At 38.3% G+C, this 21,649-nt stretch overlaps 1 pseudogene; it reads right to left on the bottom strand.

The window, feature by feature from the left end:
- Nucleotides 1-14,869: 14,869 nt before the first annotated feature.
- Nucleotides 14,870-17,864, bottom strand: LOC101340495 (general transcription factor 3C polypeptide 6 pseudogene; annotated as a pseudogene).
- Between the last annotated feature and the right edge of the window lie 3,785 nt (nt 17,865-21,649).

Here is a 21,649-nt window from a genome sequence, read left to right as displayed (position 1 = left end):
TAGATAGAGAAATAGCACCTAGCAGAATGCCTACCATGTAATAACACTCTTCATAAATAATGAGTCTTACTTTTTCTAAATAAAGAACTATTTCTTTAGCAGCTAAATTATTCCAAGCAGTCATTCATTTTTTAAAAAATATGTATTAATTGCCAAGTGCTAGGGAATTAGTAGAGATGGTAAGCACTAGAGATCCAACAGTGAACAAAAACAGGTATAGTCCCAGATAATCCCAAACATAACTATAAACTGCAACTTTTACAAGTATTGCAAAGAAAAATACTATGCTAGATTTAATCTGGCTTCCCAAAGAAGTGACACTTGAACTAAAATTTGAAGAATGAGTACAAATTAACTAGATGATGCAGGGAGGAAAGTACATTCCAAGCAAAGTGATGTGGAATTGTCTCCATTTTACCTGGAAAATTAGGTGCTTTCAAAGATAGTGGTTATTTGCAGAACAGAAGGATCAAATAATTAGGATATAGTACAAATGAAAAACAATTAGATGAAAAATGCATTGTAGACATGGTTAGGGGAGGAAAAAATAAAAAATTGGGTATTTTTTTAAAGTATGTTTATGTTTTCACAGAGAATAAAGAATAGACAGAAATATAACCAACGAGCAATGATTATCTCTTTGTGGTGGGTGGGATTATGTGTGATTCTTAATTTTTTCTATTTTGAATTTTGTAATTTATTTTTCATTATAATACTTAAATATTACTTGAGTGATTTAAAAAAATCAAGATTTGGAAAAATCATTGCTTGGAATTTCTAAAATAAACTTAGAGGAAGAAATGAAACTAGAGATGGCTTTAGAAGATTGCAGTGATTTAGATGGGAGTAAGTAAGGAGAAGAACAGTACAGACATAAGAAATGGAGTTTGAAACAATGCCAGAATGGAACACTACGGAAAAGGTTTTAAACCACACAGCATTTGTAATAAACCTCCTCAAAGCCATTTTTAAAATAAATACTAACTATCTTTCATAACCAAAAAATGTTGACTCACCATATGCATATGCTGTTTTTCAAGTTATATAGGGGTAAGGAATAGTAGTGACAGAAAAGAGGATATTAGAATTCTTATGATTGCAATGGATAGAAACTCAAACCAGATTAAGTTCTGCAAGAATAGTTATTATTACTACAGGATGGCCAGCAAAGCAGCTGGCCTAGAGATGACTGGAACTTTATTGTTTGTCCATGTTGTCTTCTGCACCAGACTGTCTTCCACAGGAACACTTGGCTGGTTACGGCTCTCTGGTGCACACTTCAGCTTTGCTTTTAACCACTGTAGCAATACTGCATCCACGTGGGAAACTATTGTTCAGTTTAGATGAGATGGTATATGTAAAACTCTTAACATAGCTCTTAAAACAAAACCAAACCTGTTGCTGTCAAGTTGATTCCAACTTATAGCAACTCTATAGGCCAGAGTAGAACTGCCCCATAAGGTTATCCACGGAGCGGCTAGCGGATTCGAACTGCCAACCTTTTGGTTAGTAGATGAGCTGTTAACCACTATGCCACCAGGGCTCCAATATAGCTCTTAAAAAAAAAAAAAAATTGTTGCCGAGTCTATTCCAACCCATAGCAACCCTATAAGGTACAGTAGAACTGTCCCGTAGGGTTTCCAAGGAATGGCTGGTGGATTTGAACGGCGGACCTTTTGGTTAGCAGCCGTATTACTTAACCACTGCACTACCAGGACTTAGCACTTAATAAAATTTGACATAACCTGAACCTTCTAGATGGATATATGCATAAGAATGTTTGAGGAGTGGGATGGGGAGACATGAGGAATGGCCCACAAGGTGGCAGTGTTTGAATATAGCACTATAAGCTTGGAAGCAAAGTTCACCAACAAATTTAGGAAATTCAAGGCAAATTCTGGAAAGTTATAAGCCTACGTGAAGCAATCACTTTGTGAGAAATCAAACCTATGAACTTAGCAGGCTTAGCATTCTATTATAATCAGAACAATTTGAACCCCCAAGACTATCTCTCCCCCTTATAATGACTGAGAATTTGTAGTGTTCTTTTCTGCTTGTGTTCCTTCTCTACCTAACTAAATAATTAAACCTGGCTGTTATTACCACTGCTCCTTAGGAAAAACAGGTTTGATTTAAAAAGGCAGACTGGGCACACTCTCTAGCCTCCTTTCCATGCCACAAATCCCTAAACCTGGTAGGAAAAACATTGAAAATAATTAAATTAATAAGTGTATTGGAAAATAAGTTTAGCCATTGATGGTCCAGAACCTATGACGATTTCCTGAAAAATGGATAGGTGGCTGGATTAGACAGAAGAAAGGAGTGGTGGCCCCAAACACCAACAGGACAGACTGCTATGAAAGGTTGTAGCAGCACCAAGAGTGTTCTATTTCTAGATGTGGCAGGAAGGAGTCCAGAGCTAAACCACAAAGTACATAATTGGAGTATCACAACAGGGGCAGCTGAGCCAGTTGAAGCTTCCTCATCTTCCCATGCCACAATAGCAACAGGGACTGTAGGTAGAACATAGGACCTTGGACTTAATAGATAAGACTGCATCCATGTGGCTGGTGAAACATGGAATAACCCAGAAATCCCTCTACCTAGAAGACTAGCTACTAGCTCTTCCTGCTCAGCAGCATGCCCCACCTCTTCCCCATAGTACCTCTGAAGAAAGACAGATATTCAAGTGGTGGCTACAGGTCTTATTCCTCCCCAGAGGGACTGTGCAACAGACACAGCCTCTATAAACAACTTTTAAAACACTCAAATATACAGATGACCATAAAACCAAGAATCACCAAATATTTGAGGAAAGTCAATATCCTGAGAGACATAAATTTACAAATCCAAGAAGCTCAGCAAACTTGAGGCAGGATGAAGATAATGTATCTAGAAACAGCATAGCCAGTTTGGTGAAAACCAAAGATAAAGAGAAAATCTGAAAGCATTCAGAGAAAAATAGCATATTATATAAAAGGAATAATGATTTGTATTACCACGGACTTCACATCATAAACTATGAAAGCAAGAAGAGCTGAAGAAAAAACTGTCAACTCAGAAAGGACCCCTCCATAAGGCAGGCTAAAGATGTTTTCAGAGAAGTGAAAACTAAGAGAATTAGTCAGAAGTGACCCACAAGAGGCTTAGGGCATGGTCTCATGGGTCAATCCAATCAATTGGCATAATAGAGTTCTTAAAGTTTATGTTCTACCTTTCAGTATGATGAGTAGTGTCTGGGATCTTAAAAACTTACGAGTGGCCATCTAAGATCCAACTACAGTCATGCATCGCATAACATCCAGTTTAGGCAACATCCGGCCACATATAAGTCTGTGGTCCCATAAGGTTATGATGGAGTTCAGAAATCCTGATTGGAGAACAGGACATAGAGGAAGTAACCAGACATAGCAAACGCAACAGCTTCCTGCATGCAACAAGTGTGTCTCATGTCTCCTGTATATAACACAATTGCGCTGCCAGGCATATAATGGTACAGAACATATATAACTAATAATACAAATGTCTTGTTAGTCACAACAAATGCCTATGTTACTGGCTTATGTATGTACTGTGCTGTACTTCCTATCACTTTTTTAATGTGAACTTTCCCTACTTACAAATAAAAAGTTTACCATGTAACCATGTATGCTGCAACTCATAGGCAGCAGCATCCAATCTTGTGTATCACACATCTCTTAAGTGTTGTAGCATTATCCCTCTGTTTAATTTTCTTTCAAAAATACTACTGTGAAGTGCATTATGGCTCCCAAACACAGCAAAACCAGTGCTAGTGATAGCAGCAGCAAGAGGCAAAGGAAAAGTACCGATTCAGAAGTGAAACAGAACGTTATTAAACAACGCAAAGGTGGAAAATCAGTGAATGCTATTGCTCATAATTTAAGCACGCTGGCACAAAGTCCAAATCACATAATGTCCTATTTCACAGAATGTATCATGGGCATTAAGCGATGCGTTACTGTATTGGTCTTTGTTCATCTTGAACAAAAGAGAAAGAAGGAAACCAAAGAATCAGAGAAAGAACTGGACTACAGGGCTAATTATCTCCATGAACCACTGCCTCCTCTACCCTGAGACCAGAAGAACTAGATGGTGTCTGACTACCACTACTGAACATTCTGATTAGGGGCACAATAGATGAATCCTGACAAAAAGGGAAAAAAATGTGGAATAGAACTACAAATTCTTAAAGAATCCAGACTTACTCAACCTACTGAAGCAGAAGAAGTCCCCAGGACTATGACCCTGAGTTGCTCTTCAAACCCTGAATGAAAACTACTCCCTGAAGTCACCTTTAAACTAAGTAACAGTTTAGCCCAAAGAGTAAAGATTGTCACCCTTGAGTACTGTATTTAAGATATATATATGTATATATAGATACATATACATACATATGTACATAAGACCAAAGGGTCAAGAGCTATTTTAAAGCATAGATGAGAAGGTTGAGGGGCAGGGAGTTTAAGTAAATGGACATGAAACAACTAGAACAGAAGTAACAAGAATGTTCACACAACATGAAGAATGTAACCAATGTCACTGATCATTGTGTCTACAAACTGGAATGGGAGCAGGTTTGCTGTGTATATTTCACCAAAAATAAAATTCAATACTAAAAAAAATTTTTGATTAAACAAATAAAAAGAACTGCCCCACAAAAAATACTAAAGAAAGTACTTCCCACCGGAATGACACAAAGTGGCCCTGGTAAATGTTGTAAATGTAGTGAGTTGGCATTTTAGCTAAGAAACCCCAAGATTAGGAAGCCCTAATCTTATATAGCAGGCTGCAAGCAAACCTGCCTGACCTTTACCCCTGCGGGAGGAATTATCTTTACTATGCTGCATCGCACAAGTTCTGTCGGTTGTACTTTCATTTTCATTCAGTTGTGAAATATTGTATTACTTTGAGAGATCAATAAAATTGACCTAAGAACATTCCAAATATTTGTAAATAAACAGAATATTTTAAATACTCCATAAACGAAACAAACCTGTCCAGAGGGAGCCACTATCACTGTTTACCAAGGCTCTTCGCTATATCCAAAAAAAAAAAAAAATCCTCATTGCCATCGAGTTGATTCCCACTCATGGCGAAACTCCGTGTTACAAAGTAGAACAGTTCCATAGGGTTTTCTTGGCCGTAATCTTTTCAGAAGCAGATTGCCAGGACTTTATTTTATGGTGTTGCTGGGTGAGTTTGAACCACCAGTCTTTAGGTTAGTAGTTAAGCACAAACAATTTGCACCACCTGGAAACCCTTTTGCTATACAAACATCCTTGAAAAGACAGCCCAGAGCAAAGGTTGTCAGTGCCTCTACTCACAAGATGTGCAGAAATGTCAGAGACCCATGGATAATTGTCTCTTAACAAGAATGCCAATTACCAGTTTCAGTAATGAGAATAGTTATCATTACAGATCCTACAGATTTTAGAAGGAAAAATTAGAGACTATTAAGGAGCCCTGGTCCACAGTGGTTAAAAGCAGACAGCTGTTAACCAAAACGTGCTGGTTCAAATCCATCAGCCACTCCATGGGAGAAAGATGTGGCAGTCTGCTTCCGTACAGATTTACAGCCTTGGAAACCCTATAGGGTTGCTCTGAGGCAGAATCGACTCAACGGCAGGGGGTATTATGAACAAATCAGTTGTCATTGAGTCAGTTCTGACTCATGGTGACCACATGTGTTTCGGAGTAAAACTGTACTCTATAGGGTTTTCAATGTTTGTGACCTTTCAGAAGTAGATTGCTAGGCCTTTCTTCCAAGGCACCTCTGAGTGGATACAAACTGCCAACATTTCTATTAATAACCAAGCACTTAACTGTTTGTGCCACCCAGGGACTCCTATTATGAACAACATTAGATTAAAAAATTCAGCATCTAGGATTAAATCAATAAATATCTTCAACAATACAATTTACCAAAACTGACACAAGATAAACCAAAAAATCTAATCTATTAAAGAAATTGAATTCATAATCGAAAACTTCCTACAAAGAAAGATGGTTTCACTAATGAATAATTATATCAAACATTAAAAAAAAAAAAAAACAATCTTATATGAATAATTCAGAAAATAAAGGAAGAGGAAACCCTTCCTAAATCATTCTATGGGGATTGCATAATCCCAATACCAAAACCTGATGTCAGGATAATGGCATTTTAGTTGTGTTAAAAAATTCAAAAAAAGGTGTCCTTAATTTTTAAAGATACACAGTGAAATATTTACAGATAAAATTATCCTGTCTGGGGTTTGCTTCAAAATAACCAAGTGTTGGTAGGGAAAGTGGGTGGAGGTATAAATGAAAAACAATGGAAGAATGATGATAACTGTTGAAGCTTAGTGATGGACATGGATGTTCATTATATGCTTCTGTCTACTTTGTCTGTTAGAAATTGTACTGAAAATGGCCTGTAGGGGCTAACTGTCGTAAAAGGAGAGTGATTAGGCTTGAGCACAAGCTGTGGCCTGGGCTCTGCCTAGTTGACTTATCTGAAAAAGACGTTGGTTTAAAAGCTGACCAGAGAAGCTGTACATTAATATTCATAGCAACTTTATTTGTAATGGTCAAAAAGTAGAAACAATCCAAAAGTCCTTTAACAGGTAAATGATTAAACAGGTTATAATACATGTATATCATAAATACTACTCAGCAATAAAAAGTAAATAACTATTGATACACGCAACGACCTGGATGGATCTCAAGGGTAATGTGCTGAGTGAAAAAAGCCAGTTTCTCAAGGTCACATACTGTGTAATTCCATTTATGTAACTGTCTCATGCAGCCTTAACAAAAAATGACAGAAATTTATTTTCTCACAGTTCTAGAGGCTAGAAGTCTACATTCAGGGCATAGTCTCTAGGGGAAAGTACTTTGTCTCTTTCAGCTTCTAGTAGCTGTGAGCAACCCTTGGCAGTCCTGGGTTTGTAGATACATCTGTTTTGGTCTACACATGATGTATTCCCTCTGTGGGTGTGTCTCTCTGTGACTCTACCTCCCTTTATAAGATACCACTCAGAAAGGATTAGGTTTAAGACCCACCCTACACTGGTATGGCCTAAGTAACATAACAAAAGAAAAATCCGTATTTTCAAACAGGATCACATTCACAGGTATAGGGGTTAAGACTTCAACATATTTTTTGGGAGACACAATTCCACCTATAGCATAACATTCTTAAAATGACAAAACTATAGAGATGGAGCACAAATTAGTGGTTGCCAAGGGTGGGAGGGGGAAGGGGAGGTGTAGGTGTGACCATAAAAGGGTAACATGAGGGAGCTCTTTGTAGTAATCAGTTAGGTATCTTAACTGTGGTAGTGGCTACATGAATCCACACATGTGATAAAACTGTATACACATAGAACTGTACACACAGACACACAATAAGTATATATAAAAGTGGTGAAATCTGAATAAGGCCTATGGATTGTTCCAATGCTTATCTCCTTGTCTTGAATTTGTGCTAGAGTTATGTAGGATGTAACCATTAAGGGAAACTGGGTAAATATGCAAGGGACATCTCAACTCAATATCATTAATATCACATGTGAGTAAAATTTTGCTGAAGATAATTCAAAAATGGTTGCAGCAGTACATCAACAGGGAACTTCCAGAAATTCAAGCCACATTCAGAAGAGGACGTGGAATGAGGGATATCACTGCTGATGTCAGATGGATTCTGACTGAAAGCAGAGAATACCAGAAAGATATTTACCTATGTTTTATTAACTATGCAAAGGCATTCGACTGTGTGGATCATAACAAACTATGGATAACACTGCAAAGAATGAGAATTCCAGAACACTAAATTGTGCTCACACAGAACCTGTACATAGACCAGGAGGCAGTCGTTGGAACAGAACAAGGGGATACTGCGTGGTTTAAAATCAGGAAAGGTGTGTGTCAGGGTAGTGTCCTTTCACCATACTTATTTAATCTGTATGCTGAGCAAATAATCTGAGAAGCTGGACTATATGCAGAAGAATGTGGCATGAGGATTGGTAGAAGACTCATTAACAATCTTCCGTATGCAGATGATACAACCTTGTTTGCTGAAAGTGAAGAGGACTTGAAGCACTTACTGATGAAGATCAAAGCCTATAGCCTTCAGTATGGATTACACCTCAACATAAAGAAAATAAGAATCCTCACAACTGGACCAATAAGCAATAAAAGGAGAAAATATTGAAGTTGTCAAGGATTTCCTTTTACTTGGATCCACAATCAATGCCCATGGAAGCAGCAGTCGAAAAATCAAATTTGCATTGGGCAAATCTGCTGCAAAAGACTTCTTTAAAGTGTTGAAAAGCAAAGGTGCCACTTTGAGGACTAAGGTGGTCCTGACTCAAGCCATGGTATTTTCAATCACCTCAAAAAAAAACCAAATCCATTGCCATCAAGCCTATTTTGACTCATAGCAACCCTGTAGTCAATCGCCTCAAATGCATGCAAAAGCTGGACAATGAATAAGGAAGACTGAAGAAGAATTGATGCGTTTGAATTATGGTGTTGAAGAGAATATTGAGTATAACATGGACTACCATAAGAACAAACAACTGTCTTGGAAGATGTATAGCCAGAATGCTCCTGCAAGCGAAGATGGGTAGAGTTCGTCTCACATACTTTGGACATGTTATTAGGAGGGACCAAAACCTGGAGAAGGACATCGTGCTTGGTAAAGTAAAGGGTCAGCGAAGAAGACGAAGACCCTTAACAAGATGGATTGACACAATGGTTGCTACAATGGGATCACCTATAGCCATGACTGTGAGTATGGCGCAGGACCCGGCAGTATTTCATTCTGTTGTACGGAGGGGGCTATGAGTTGGAACCCACTCAACAGCACCTAACAACAACAACAACCTATTTAGATTATTGAACAACAACAATAAAAAAACAAAACAAAACAAAATAAAAAAACAGGGAAATCGGGGTGGTTCTGGGTCTGTCAAGGTCCATCATTAATTACCATTTTCTACTTTTCTTTGGTGCTTTTCAGTTTGGAAGGTATTTTAACATCCTCTGTTTCCCATTATGATTTTGATTCTCTCCAACAACCCTGAGAAAGAAGTAGAGACTTAAATTATTTTTCAAAAATTTAAAAATGAAGAAGGTAAAGCTCAAAGAGGTTAAGTGACTTGCTCAAGGTCACAGAACTGGTAAAAAAAAAAAAAAAAAAAAAAAAAACCCTCATCTCCCCCATCAGAAGCAGAGAGTAAACCTGTTGCCCTCTCTAATGCTAACAGATTAACTAAGATTAGAAAAGAGACCCCTGAGGAATACCCTCTAATCACTCCACTTTAGCTGAATAGCACAGATTGACTTCTTCCTCTCAAATCCCATTGCACTTGCTGTCTACAAAATTCACTTGAGCGCTTCCTCATTATTTTGTCATATCTTTCTTTTACATATTTAGTAAGTAGGTGGATGTGTTGTGTGTGTGTTTTAACTCCCTAATTACTTAGTATGAGTATTAGAAACAGGAATCTAGACTTTTATATTATCACAAAGTATAGTACAATACCATACTCTAAATAAATTAATTTTTATTTGAAATTACTTAGATTATTTAATAGTGAAGATGGAAAATACACACTTTGGTTCTAAGAAGATAAGGTAGAGAAAAGGAAAATTTTAGTGGAAGTAAGCCAAGTGCTTTCTTGACTACTGAATCTAGGTTTTATCACCAACATTTTAACCACTTTTTTGCCAAGGCATTTCATTCTCTTATCCTTCTTGTTGAATATGCCCACCTTAAGCACAACCTTGAATCAACCTGAAAGTCACCCTTCACTCCTTACATTGGTTAGGTTATAGAAAATGTTGCAAGTAACAGAAACATTAATTTACACTTGCTTAAACAATACAGGGAATCTGTTGGGTGAGTGACTGAAAAGTCCAAAGGTAAAACTACCTTCAAATGGGCTTAATTTAGCAGTTCAAATGATGTGAACAAGACCAACTTTCTTTTTGTCTTTCAACTCTGCCTTCCATAGACTTGGCTTCATTCTCAGGCCAAACCCTCACGGTCCCAGATGCTTACCAGCAAATTCCAGGGCTATAATCCTTCCTCATTCATATCCAGCAGAGAAGAGCCGAAATGTGTCACAGTAAACGTCCTAGGTCATATGTCCACCATTGAAACAATCACTGTGACCAGGAAAATGGGGTAAACTGATAAGCTTAAGCTCAGTCCTGTGTTCCACACTGGCACTGGCTATGGAGTCAATTTCACTAGAATCACATGGATCCCTAAACGGAAATTAGAAGCTATTGGAAAGAAGGAAATAGATACTATGGGAAACAACTAACACATGACCTCTACTTTCCTTTATCTTGACTGATAGGTGTTAGAAGAAATCAGACAACAATCTGAACTGTACCAAGGCAAATTCATGATCTCCAACTTCTACAGGATTTTTGCTAATCTTTCTTTCTGCTTACTTTTCACTCTCTACTAGGTACTTCTCCTCAGTTGATTAACTTAATCAAGTCTCTTCATAAAAATGAACAAACTCATTCAACCCAATGCCGCTTATCCACTATCCTATGTTATCTCCCCTCAGAGCCAAGCACTTGAACTCTACATACAGTGTCTTCTCTTACTCACTTCTACTCCACTCCTCAAACAACAAGCTGATTTTCCTCCTGCCTCTCCTGTTGCTCTTACCAACACCTTATTTGAGGACTTTCTTTTGTCTGACCAATACTTAAAGCTCTGTTCTTGACCCTTTATTTTTACTCTACACATTCTGTCTGAAAGATCATATGTATTCCTACAACTTTAGATACTACCACATATATGCTGAATATTGTCAAATCTTTACCTTTCTTCTTAGCAGCAGACTTAAATTACCAGCTTTCTACTTCAATATCCTATTGGAAACTTAAACTTATTTTATCCATATGTCATCCTAAATCTTCACCTGTATGTCATGTCTTAGTAAATAACCCTACCACCCAGCCTGTCACTAAAGCTAGAAACTTGGGAGTCAGCATTGACACCTCACCCTTCCTCAGATTCCCTACTTAACTAGTCACCAAACTGTTTATTCCTTAACCACTTTGGAATTTATTCTCTTACCTCCATCCTGAAAAAGAAAACAAAAATAATAACAAAACAAGAAACAAACTGCCTGTCATGGAACGACCTGTGTTCCCCAAAAATATTGTCAGCTTGGCTGGGTCAAGATTCCCAGGGTTGTATGATTGTGTAATCTGATGTGATTTCCTTATGTGTTGTAAACTCTATCACTATGATGAGTTTATATGTGATCTCTTTATGTGTTGTAAATTCTGTCACTGTGATGAGGTTATACTGATGAGATTCACAAGATTAGATAGTGTCTTAATGCAATCTCTTTTGAGATATAAAAGAGAGAAGCGAGCAGAGACACATGGAACCTCATACCACCAAGAGAGCAGTGCTGGGAGCAGAGCGCGTTCTTTGGACCTGAGGTTCCTGTGCAGAGAAGCTCCCAGACCAAGGAAAGACTGATGCATCACAAAGACATTTCCTCCAGAGCTGACAGAGAGAGAAAGCCTTCTCCTGGAGCTGATGCCCTGAATTTGGGCTTGTAGCCTACTGGACTATGAGAGAATAAATTTCTCTTGTTCAAAGCCACCCACTTGTGGTATTTCTGTTGAAGCAGCACTAGATGACTAAGACACTGCCCCTTCACATCTAGGAACTGGCCTGGTGCTCACAGCTACACTTCATTGTTACTACAAGCTGGCAAAATGCTCACAGCTAGGTCATATTGTTCTCTTGTTGGACATAAAAATGGCACAAAACACCAACATCAGACAAAGTCACTTTGAGACCATAATAAAGTGAGACAAAAACAAGATCACTGTGCATCCTACAAAATATCAAACATCTCCCCACAACTAATATAAGCAGCTGCTACTTCTACATTAGCTCTCACTCTTATCTGCCCTCTATAGATAAGATTTAGAGATACTCAATTGTCCTCGCTTTTTGATAGCAAGTGAACTCCCATTTCCTTAGACTATCTCCAAAATTACTCAACCAAAGCTCAAATGCTATAGTTTCCTTCTAACACTTTATTACTGAGGCACCTCTTAATTCCCCCATGGTGCACATTCTCCCTTAGTCCAACAAGTACACTCACTCCTCACTTATTGACATGGTTAGTTTCCAAAGACCAGGTTGTTATCTGATAACTGGCATTATACAAAAATGGAGGATGACTACACCATTACGTAACTTCCAAATTACATCATTATGTAACTGCCAAATTACATCATTCCATAACTGCCAAACCACTAAGAATCATGGCCCAGCCAAGTTGACACAAACCTTAACCGTCACAGCCAGTGTTAGTCTCACCTCGCACCTCAGCATTTGTTACTGCCAGATGTACGTTGTTAATGCACAAAATAGTCTGATAATAGTTTTTTTTACCATTGTTGTAAATATGAAATGTCAGGTAACAAGATATTCAATAAATGAGGAGTAGGTGTAATAAAACCAACTTGTTCAACTGAAGATGTGTTACTGATGGTCTTTGGCAATTCTTACTGCCATTGCCTCCATTCAAGTATCCTTCGCATGTCTTCTGGCTACCCCACATTCTCAAAATGGTTTCCCCTGCCCCTAGTCTTATTTCCTGCAATCAACATCCCAGAGACCCTCTCAGAGTAATCTTTCTGAAACTCAGATCTGATCATGTCTCTTCCAAGCCCCCATATCCCTAAGAATAAGGTTCAAATATTTCAGTCTGGCCTGAGACACCCTCCTTGATCAGTCCCCCAGCCATACTTAGTGTTTTATCAGTCACCACCTCCCCAACTCGAGTTTCAAGTACCAGCCTTGATGATTTTGCTTGCAGTGCTTCCAAAGCATTTTTCTGTCCTCTGGCATGGTCTTTATATCTCTTCCTTTGCTTAGAAATCTTCCTCATCTAGATAATACTTACTTGCTCATAAAAGACTTAGTTCAAGCATTTCCTCCTCTGAAAAGCTTTCTTGAATATCCCAGGAGTCAGTAGTTTGTGTTTATTTCTTTAATAGCATTTATCACACTGTACTGTAATGTACTTGTTTTCCCCAGGAAGTTACCAACTTCGGGAAGTCAAGTGCCTGGTCTTATTCATTCTGACATCCTCTGGCAGTGGATATTATCCAGGGTTCTTCTCAGATGTTTAGAAATGGAAGGGGGGAATATTAAATTGCACAGGGATTGCAGACTGCTTTATGAACAGGGTCCAGGGATAATAAATGCCTTGCAATGTATTAGACAATCCTTCACAAAGGATTGCTGTTGCTGTTGTTAGCTGCTGTCGAGTTGGCTCCTGAGTTATGGCGATCTCGTGTTACAGAGTAGAACTGCTCCACAGGGTTTTCTTGGCTGCAATTTTTATGGAAGCAATTTGCCAGACCTTTCTTCCATGGAACTGCTTGGCAGGTTCAAACTGCAACCTTTAGATTAGCAGCTGATCACAAACTGCTTCTACCACCCAGGCTACTGTGTGCAAAGAATTATCCCACCCAAAATGCCAATTGCACTTTCATTAAGGAACACCATAGGTTCTCAACAGGTGTTTGTTTATTGGATGGAATGCATAAGTATACTTGAATGAATAAGTAAAACAAAATAAAAATGAAATAATAAATGAAGAGGGAAAAAGAAGTCTGAGCACTGTATTTGGAAATGAATGTGATCCCCAAGGAGAGGCATAGAGTGGGAAATTAATACTTGGACAACTTAAAATTTTGTCGTGGTCATATTCTACTCTTTCCACCTGTGGCCAGTGACTGATATTTCTAAGTTGATAACTGGGATTATAAGTGCAAGGTGCAACCTGAATTGAAAGAACCAGAGCTTTGAACTGGTTTGTTCTGGTTGGAACCACTGCTGAGAATTTGCATTTCCACCCCAGATATACTGAAACAGAATCTACAGTTTAACAAGATCCCCAGGTGATTCTTATGTATCCCCAGCTGATTCTTATGGGGATCTTGTTAAAACGTAGACTCTGATTCAGTATATCTGAGGTAGAAATACAAATTCTCAGCAGGGGTTCAAACCAGAATGACCTGGTTCAAAGCCCTGGAAAGAACTAAGTAACAAGACTCACATGAAGATATCTAGTGTAGCGGGTGGGGAGGCAGGCTACCTAGATGTGAGGGGGAAGGCATTTCCATAAGGCTTCTCAGATTATTTAGCCTATGACATTTACCTCACCTCCTAGTTCTGATTTGAACTTTATATCCAACAATTTAACCTAAGGCCCATTACTTGCACTTTATTGTTGCGGCAAATTAAAATCCACAGGGAGCAGACATGCACTGTGATTTTATTTGCTAATGTAAGTACATGTGACTCACATCCTCCCTTCAGGGGAATCTTAGTTACGCAAAACTTTTCCAGTGCTCAACTTTTCCTGGAATAACTTTGTCATTAAAAACATAGGCACTGAATCAAAAGCTAATTGAATCAAAACTGTGGATAATTTAATCTGGAATTCTAGACCCATTTAGTACATAAATAATGGGTACCAAGTGTCTTTTATGCAAGGATGCCAACTGTTTCTGGGTCCCAATGCAATAATTTCTAGTTTTAAAGAGTGTTTTAAATTTCCTCAATCTGTTCACATACCCAAGTGATATACAGATTTCAGTGTAATACCAACCCAAATAAATATTAGCTGATGACCATGATCTAAATTCTATTTCAAGGGCCACATACTCCAAAAACAAGAGGCATTCTTAAAAATGTTTTAAAGTATTTTTCTGCTATATTAAGCTGGTGCTGTAATTAGAAATGTATATAGCAAACAAACATATGAAAATAGATGCACAATTCAAAGCTACAGAATCAATTATTTGATATAAAATCTCTAAGAAGTTTATGACTAGTTATTATTAGAAATAATAATAAGAATCTAGGAGTGTTTTCTAAGGCTACATCTTGAGTTTCCATAAAAGCAGAAATTTCTGTCTCAGAAGAAGAGATATCAATAAGAGGACCAGAGTTCTCTATTTCCAGTGCAGTGGTCTCCACTGCTCATAGCTTGTCTGAATTATCTTTCATTTGAATCTCTTGCTCTTCCAACTTTGGTGCAAGAGCTACAATGTATTCATCTTTATTTTCATGTAGAAAGCTACAAATCATCTTGGATCTATAGGAGAAATCATTATCCTACTCAATTTTCATAATATGATGGATGATACCACTCTATTTAGTCTTCCAAGTCTCATGTCATGGTGAGTTGGAACATCCAACGGTGAAAGAAACTGAAAGAAAACGTTTTCTTCTCTTTCCTTCTTTTTTGTCAGGACAGTTCTTGTCATGCTAAGCATTTTCATTATATGGCCCTTATATTTTAGCACTGTTTTAATTGTTGCCTTCTGCATCCACATTTTGCACATCTTCTTCAAATATAACACAGGTCCCTGTGTCTTCATACGCCCCAGCAGAAGACATAGCTGTTCATTTGCAGACTGGGCATCTCATTGTCAGTTCCCAAAATCTCATGTTTATTTTGTGTAAGAATTGGGGCATTCTAGGTGCTTGGCATGAGAGAGGCTTTTGCTCAAGGTGCAGGCCACAACGCCATCTTGTTTTAAAAACTCTACTTTTGGCTGCTTAACTTCTGGTTAACATTAACTTTGAGAGAGGCGGCTCACAGTCATCGTTTTGCAGACGTGTTTGCAGAAGGGCTTGAGAAATGGTATAATTTAAACTAGATAAAAAGAAGGAATTGTTTTCTTGGCAAGATGTAACAACAAAGATTGTAATAATGATTGCTTAAGGAATTTTCCAGGAAAGAGTCTTGCAAATGTTTGCAAAAAGCTAATGTAAGTTCTTTACTCAAAAGGTCAGTTAGTCAGTTACGACTGTGTGAGGGGACCCTAAAACTGAGATGCTTGCATTGATTAAAGACGACTGTCCTAATTCTAAATCTAAGCTCCATTGCTCAATCAAATTTGTCCAAAGTCCTCCTTTCTGCCCTCCTAAAAATAAAGAACAAGGGGTACCATTGCTGATGTCAGATGGATCCTGGCTGAAAGTGTGGAATACCAGGAAGATGTTTACCTGTGTTTTACTAACTATGCAAAGGCATTCAACTGTGTGGATCATAGCAAATTATGGATAACATCGTGAAGAATGAGAATTCCAGGACACTTAATTGTGCTCATGAGGAACCTGTACATAAATCAAGATGCAGTTGTTCAAACAGAACAAGGGGATACTGCGTGGTTTAAAGTAAGAAAGGTGTACGTCAGGAAATGTTGGAAAATAAATCAGCAAACCTTGTAAAATTTTAACTTGCTATTGTCTTGTAACCGTGTGTAAGCAAGAAAGGTGTGCATCAGGGTTTTATCCTTTCACCATACTTATTCAATCTGTATGCTGAGCAAATAATACAAGAAGCTGGACTATCTGAAGAAGAACAAGGCATCAGGATTGGAAGAAGACTCATAAACAACCTGCATTATGCAGGTGACACAACCTTGCTTGCTGAAAGTGAAAAGGACTTGAAGCACTTACTGATGAAGATTACACCTCAACGTAAAGAAAACAAAAATTCTCACAGCTGGACCAACAAGCAACATCATGATAAATGGAGAAAAGATTGAAACTGTCAAGGATTTCATTTTACTTGGATCCACAATCAACACCCACGGAAGCAGCAGTCAAGAAATCAAAAGACACATTGCACTGGGCAAATCTGCTGCAAAAGACTTCTTTAAAATGCTAAAAAGCAAAGATGCCACTTTGAGGACTAAGGTGTGCCTGACCCAATCCATGGTGTTTTCAATCGCCTCAAATGCATGTGAAAGCTGGATAATGAATAAGGAAGACTGAAGAAGAACTGATGCTTTTGAATTATGATGTTGGTGAAGAATATTGAATATACCATGGACTTCCAGAAGAACAAACCAATCTGTTGTGGAAGAAGTACAGCCAGAATGCTCCTTAGAAGCAAGGATGGCAAGAGTTTGTCTCACATACTTTGGACATGTTATCAGGAGGGACCTGACCCCGGTGAAGGACATCACGCTGGGTAGAGGGTCAGCAAAAAAGAGAAAGACCCTCGATGAGATGGATTGACACAGTGGCTACAACAATGGGCTCAAGTATAACAACAATTGTGAGGATGGCACAGGACCGGGCAATGTTTCATTCTGTTGTATATAGGGTCTCTATGAGTTGGAACCTATTGGATGGCACCTAGCAACAACAACAAGAATAAAGCCTATGATTTAGAGCTGCAATTTCTTGTAAAACTTTAACCATCCTCAGCAAACAATAGAGGGGGCAAGGACATAGTTTACGAAGAAATGTTTGTCAGTAAATGTTTGTCAAGATGGCCTCTGAAGTCTGCTAGCACAGCAGGCCCTAGAAAGAATGTATGCATAGCTTACCAAGTTGTATCCAAGAAACCTATGCTGGAAAATAAATCAGCAAATCTTGTACAATTTCACCTTGCTAATATCTTGTAACTGTGTAATCCCAAAGCCCCCATGACTGTAGTCATGTAATCCTCTCCCCACTTTTCTGTATAAATAGCTCACTTCTCCCTCAGAATGGTGGAACACCTTGTTGAATCCTCACTAAGTGCTGCCGGATTCCAATTGCTCTATTCCTTCAATAAACTCTTTGTTTTCATTTTAACAGAAACTCCGGTCATGCTTTTTTGACAACTACTACATTTTGAGTTAAAGTCGGAATCAATAACACCTAACAATTTCACCATAACCGTTTGTTCTGCCTCCTCTTCTGCATCCTCCTGACTCCACTTCTTGGCAGGCTGCCTTGTGATACTGCATCTTCTAGGTGCCTCCCAGGCATCAGTCACACCCATTCGGAGTCACCGTCTTGAGGACCAGCTCTTTGGGAGTTGTTGCTCTTCTCCTCACCTGCAAACCTCTGACCCAACCTGAGATGGCCACCTCCAACAGTGGTCTCAGGCAGTCAAATAGTTTCTATTCACACTCTTCATGGAAATATCTTTCTAAACTTCCAGTTTCACTGGGGAAAAAACAGCAGTAAAGTCTTCTCATAAGGATGACCATAAAGGTCATCTTCATCTTCTGTTCATCTTCAGTAATTGTAGGCACAGCACATACCCAACTCCAAGTGTTCTAGTTTCTTGTTTCTCATTTTTCTTTCTTTCATTTCTTTTTTAAACTTTGTTCTCTTTACCATTCCGTTGAGACCTATCAAACTGATAAATGACTCCCTGCTGACTCGTTCATAGCAGCTAATGGTCACTGAAATAGCCTTCTTTTAGAGATGATGACTTAATTCACTAAATTCACTAGTCAGTCAGTAGTGGAAATGTTTTCAGGCACTCATAGTAGTTTAAAACAGATTTGAGAGTAGTCTGGATCTAAAGCAAGCATTGCCTGGAGTTCTTCAATTTAAAGTAATGCTGTGGAAGGTGATTCCTTATAAAGATGATTCCTTATAGATCTTTGCAGCAAGCTGACATCTCTATAAGCAAAACTAATCAAGACTAGCTGAATGGACATAAGAATTACATTAAATTCTATTAAACATATCTTTTGAGCACATTACATATACACATTACATACAATACATAACTGTCATTCAAAGTATACTGAAATGCCAACATAAAAGAGACACAATGGAATTTTGGAGCTACAAAAGAGAGAGATCACAATCAGCTGAGGAGATCAGGAAAAATCTTCTGAATGGAGTTATTTGTGAAGGAATTTAGGAATAAATAGGATTTTGTGGAGTATTTGAAAGCAATCTATTATTTCCATAATTTCTAATGTAGGGAAAATTGTGAAAGACATTGAAATGAATCAGAAAGATTACTGGATGACTTCAAGGGTAACTAGGCAGGTTAGCTGATTCTGTAGGATCACTGAGCCTTTTATTATATTTCAGCTATTTTACAATGCTGTAAATTATAGATAACTGATAGCAATGCAAATGACTCTTGTTCATAGACATGCACATTAATTTTGTCAGGTGGAAAGACAATTTATTTCCCTGCCCCCACCCCTGGAATAAGCAAGTTTTGCATCTATTTATAAGTCAATTTTCTTAAACTTTAAAAAAAAAGGTTGCCATTGAATTGATTTTAACTCATGACAACCCCATGTGTTTCAGAGTAGAACCATGCTCCATAGGGTTTTCAATGACTGTAATCTTTCAGAAGTAGATCACCAGGCCTTTACATAGTCTCTGGGTGGATTCGAGCCCTTTCTGTGAGTAATCATTTTCAATACCCAGAGACTCCTTAATTTCCTTATAGGCTATTATCTATATGGTACTTTGAATTCTCCTTTGAACTAGTTGTAATGTCTTACTGGTTCCCTCATTAATCAATAAGCTAAATAATGACATCTCTTAATATTATAGTTGTATGAGAGTCATAATTGACTCATAGCAACCCTATAGCCCAGAGTAGAACTGCTCCATAGGGTTTCCAAGGAGCAGCTGGTGGATTTGAACTACTGACCTTTTGGTTAGCAGCCAAGCTCTTAACCACTGCACCACCAGGACTCTTCATAATTGTAGCTTCCTTTAAAAATTATCCTTTAACACCAACAAATATTTCACCTCTATGTAACTCTCCAGTAACGTCTTAATATATATCTTCGCCATTTTCCCCTCTTCGAGCATTTTAATTCACACCTAAAGCTGTATAGTGCGTATACCGAATTTTTTACATAATTTCATTTATTCTTCACAATAATCCTATGAGGTACATATTACTCTCCCCACTTTTTTCTCATTCAAAAATTTATGCACAAGTTGTTCTGTGACATTGGTTGCAATCCCCACAATGTGCTCGTACTCTCTCCCTTTCCTTTTATACCATGGGTTCCCTGTTTCCATTTGTCCAGGTTTCCTGTCCCTTCCTGCCTACTCATCTTTGCTTTTGGGCAGGTGTTGTCCATCTGGTCTTGTATACTTGATTCAGCCAAGAAACACATTCCTAACATGTGTTACCATTGGTTCCATAGGCCTGTCTAATCTTTGGCTGAAAGGTGGATGTCAGGAGTGGCTTCAGTTCTGAGTTAGCAGGGTGTCCAGGGGCCATAGTCTTAGGGGTTCCTCCGGTCTGTCAGACCAGTAAGTGTAGTCTTTTTTTGTGAATTTGAGTTTTTTCCTACATTTTTCTCCTGCTCTGTCTGGAACTCTCTATTGTGATCCCTGTCAGGGCGGTTAGTTGTGGTAGCCAGGCACCATCTAGTTTTCCGGACTCAGGCCAGTGGAGGCTATGGTTCATGTGGTCCATTAGTCCTTTTGACTGATAATTTCCTGTGTCTTTGGTTGTCTTCATTCTCCTTTGCTCCAAACATGATGGGACCAATAGTTGTATTTTAGTTGGCTGCATGTAAGCTTTTAAGACCCTAGACGCTACTTACCAAAGTAGTATGTAGAACATATTCTTTATGAACTATGTTATGCCAATTGACGTAGGTGTCCCCCAAGACCATGGTCCCCAGAACTCAGCCCCAGTAATTCAGTCCCTCAAGGTGTTTGGATATGTGGCTGTGCCTTGGTCAAGTTGTACTTGCTTCCCCTATGTGTTGTCTTTCCCTTCACTAAAGTTAACACTTGTCTCATATCTAGTTAGTGATTTCCTTTTCCCAACTCTCCCCACTGTCATAACCATCAAAGATTGTTTTTTTTCTGTGTGGAAACCTTTCATGAGTTTTTATAATAGTGGTTTCATACAATATTTGTCCTTTTGTGATTAACTTATTTCACTCAGCATAATGCCTTCCAGATTCATCCATGTTGTGAGATGTTTCCCAGATTCACAATCGTTCTTTATCTTTGCATAATATTCCATTGCATGTATGTACCAAAATTTGTTTATTCATTCATCTGTTGATGGGCATTTTGGTTGTTTCTATCTTCTTGCTATTGCAAATAATGCTGCAATGAACATAGGTGTGCATATGTCTATTCATGTAACAACTCATTTCTCTAGGATATATTCCTAGGAGTCGGATTGCTGAATCGTATGATATTTCTATTTCTAGCTTTTTAAGGAAGTGCCATATCGTTTTCCATAGTGGTTGTACCATTTCACATTCCCACTAGCAGTGCATAAGAGTTCCAATCTCCCCGCAACCTCTCCAATATTTGTTATTTTGTGTTTTTTTGATTCGTGTCAGTGATTTCAGGGTGAGATGGTATCTCATTGTAGTTTTGGTTTGCATTTCTCTAATAGCTAATGTTTGCGAGTATTTACTCATGTGTCTGCAGCAGTATATTGACAGATAACTGCCAGAAAATTCAGGCCGGATTCAGAAGAGGATGTGGAACCAGGGATAGCATTACTGATGTCAGATGGATCCTGGCTGAAAGCAGAGAACACCAGAAAGATGTTTACCTGTGTTTTATTGACTATGCAAAGGCATTTGAATGTGTGGATCATAACAAATTATGGATAACATTACGAAGAATGGGAATCGCAGAACACTTAATTGTGCACATGAGGAACCTGTACATAGATCAAGAGGCAGTCGTTCGAACAGAACAAGGGATACTACTTTGTTTGAAGTCAGGAAAGGTGTGTGTCAGGTTTGCATTCTTTCACCACACTTATTCAATTTGTATGCTGAGCAAATAATCGGAGAAGCTGGACTATATGAA

The sequence above is a fragment of the Trichechus manatus genome, unplaced genomic scaffold (genome assembly GCF_000243295.1).
Source record: "Trichechus manatus latirostris isolate Lorelei unplaced genomic scaffold, TriManLat1.0 scaffold00154, whole genome shotgun sequence".
NCBI classification, from domain to species: Eukaryota; Metazoa; Chordata; class Mammalia; order Sirenia; family Trichechidae; genus Trichechus; species Trichechus manatus.
Note: the sequence above shows the minus strand (reverse complement) of the source record. Positions and strands in the feature narration are given on the sequence as shown.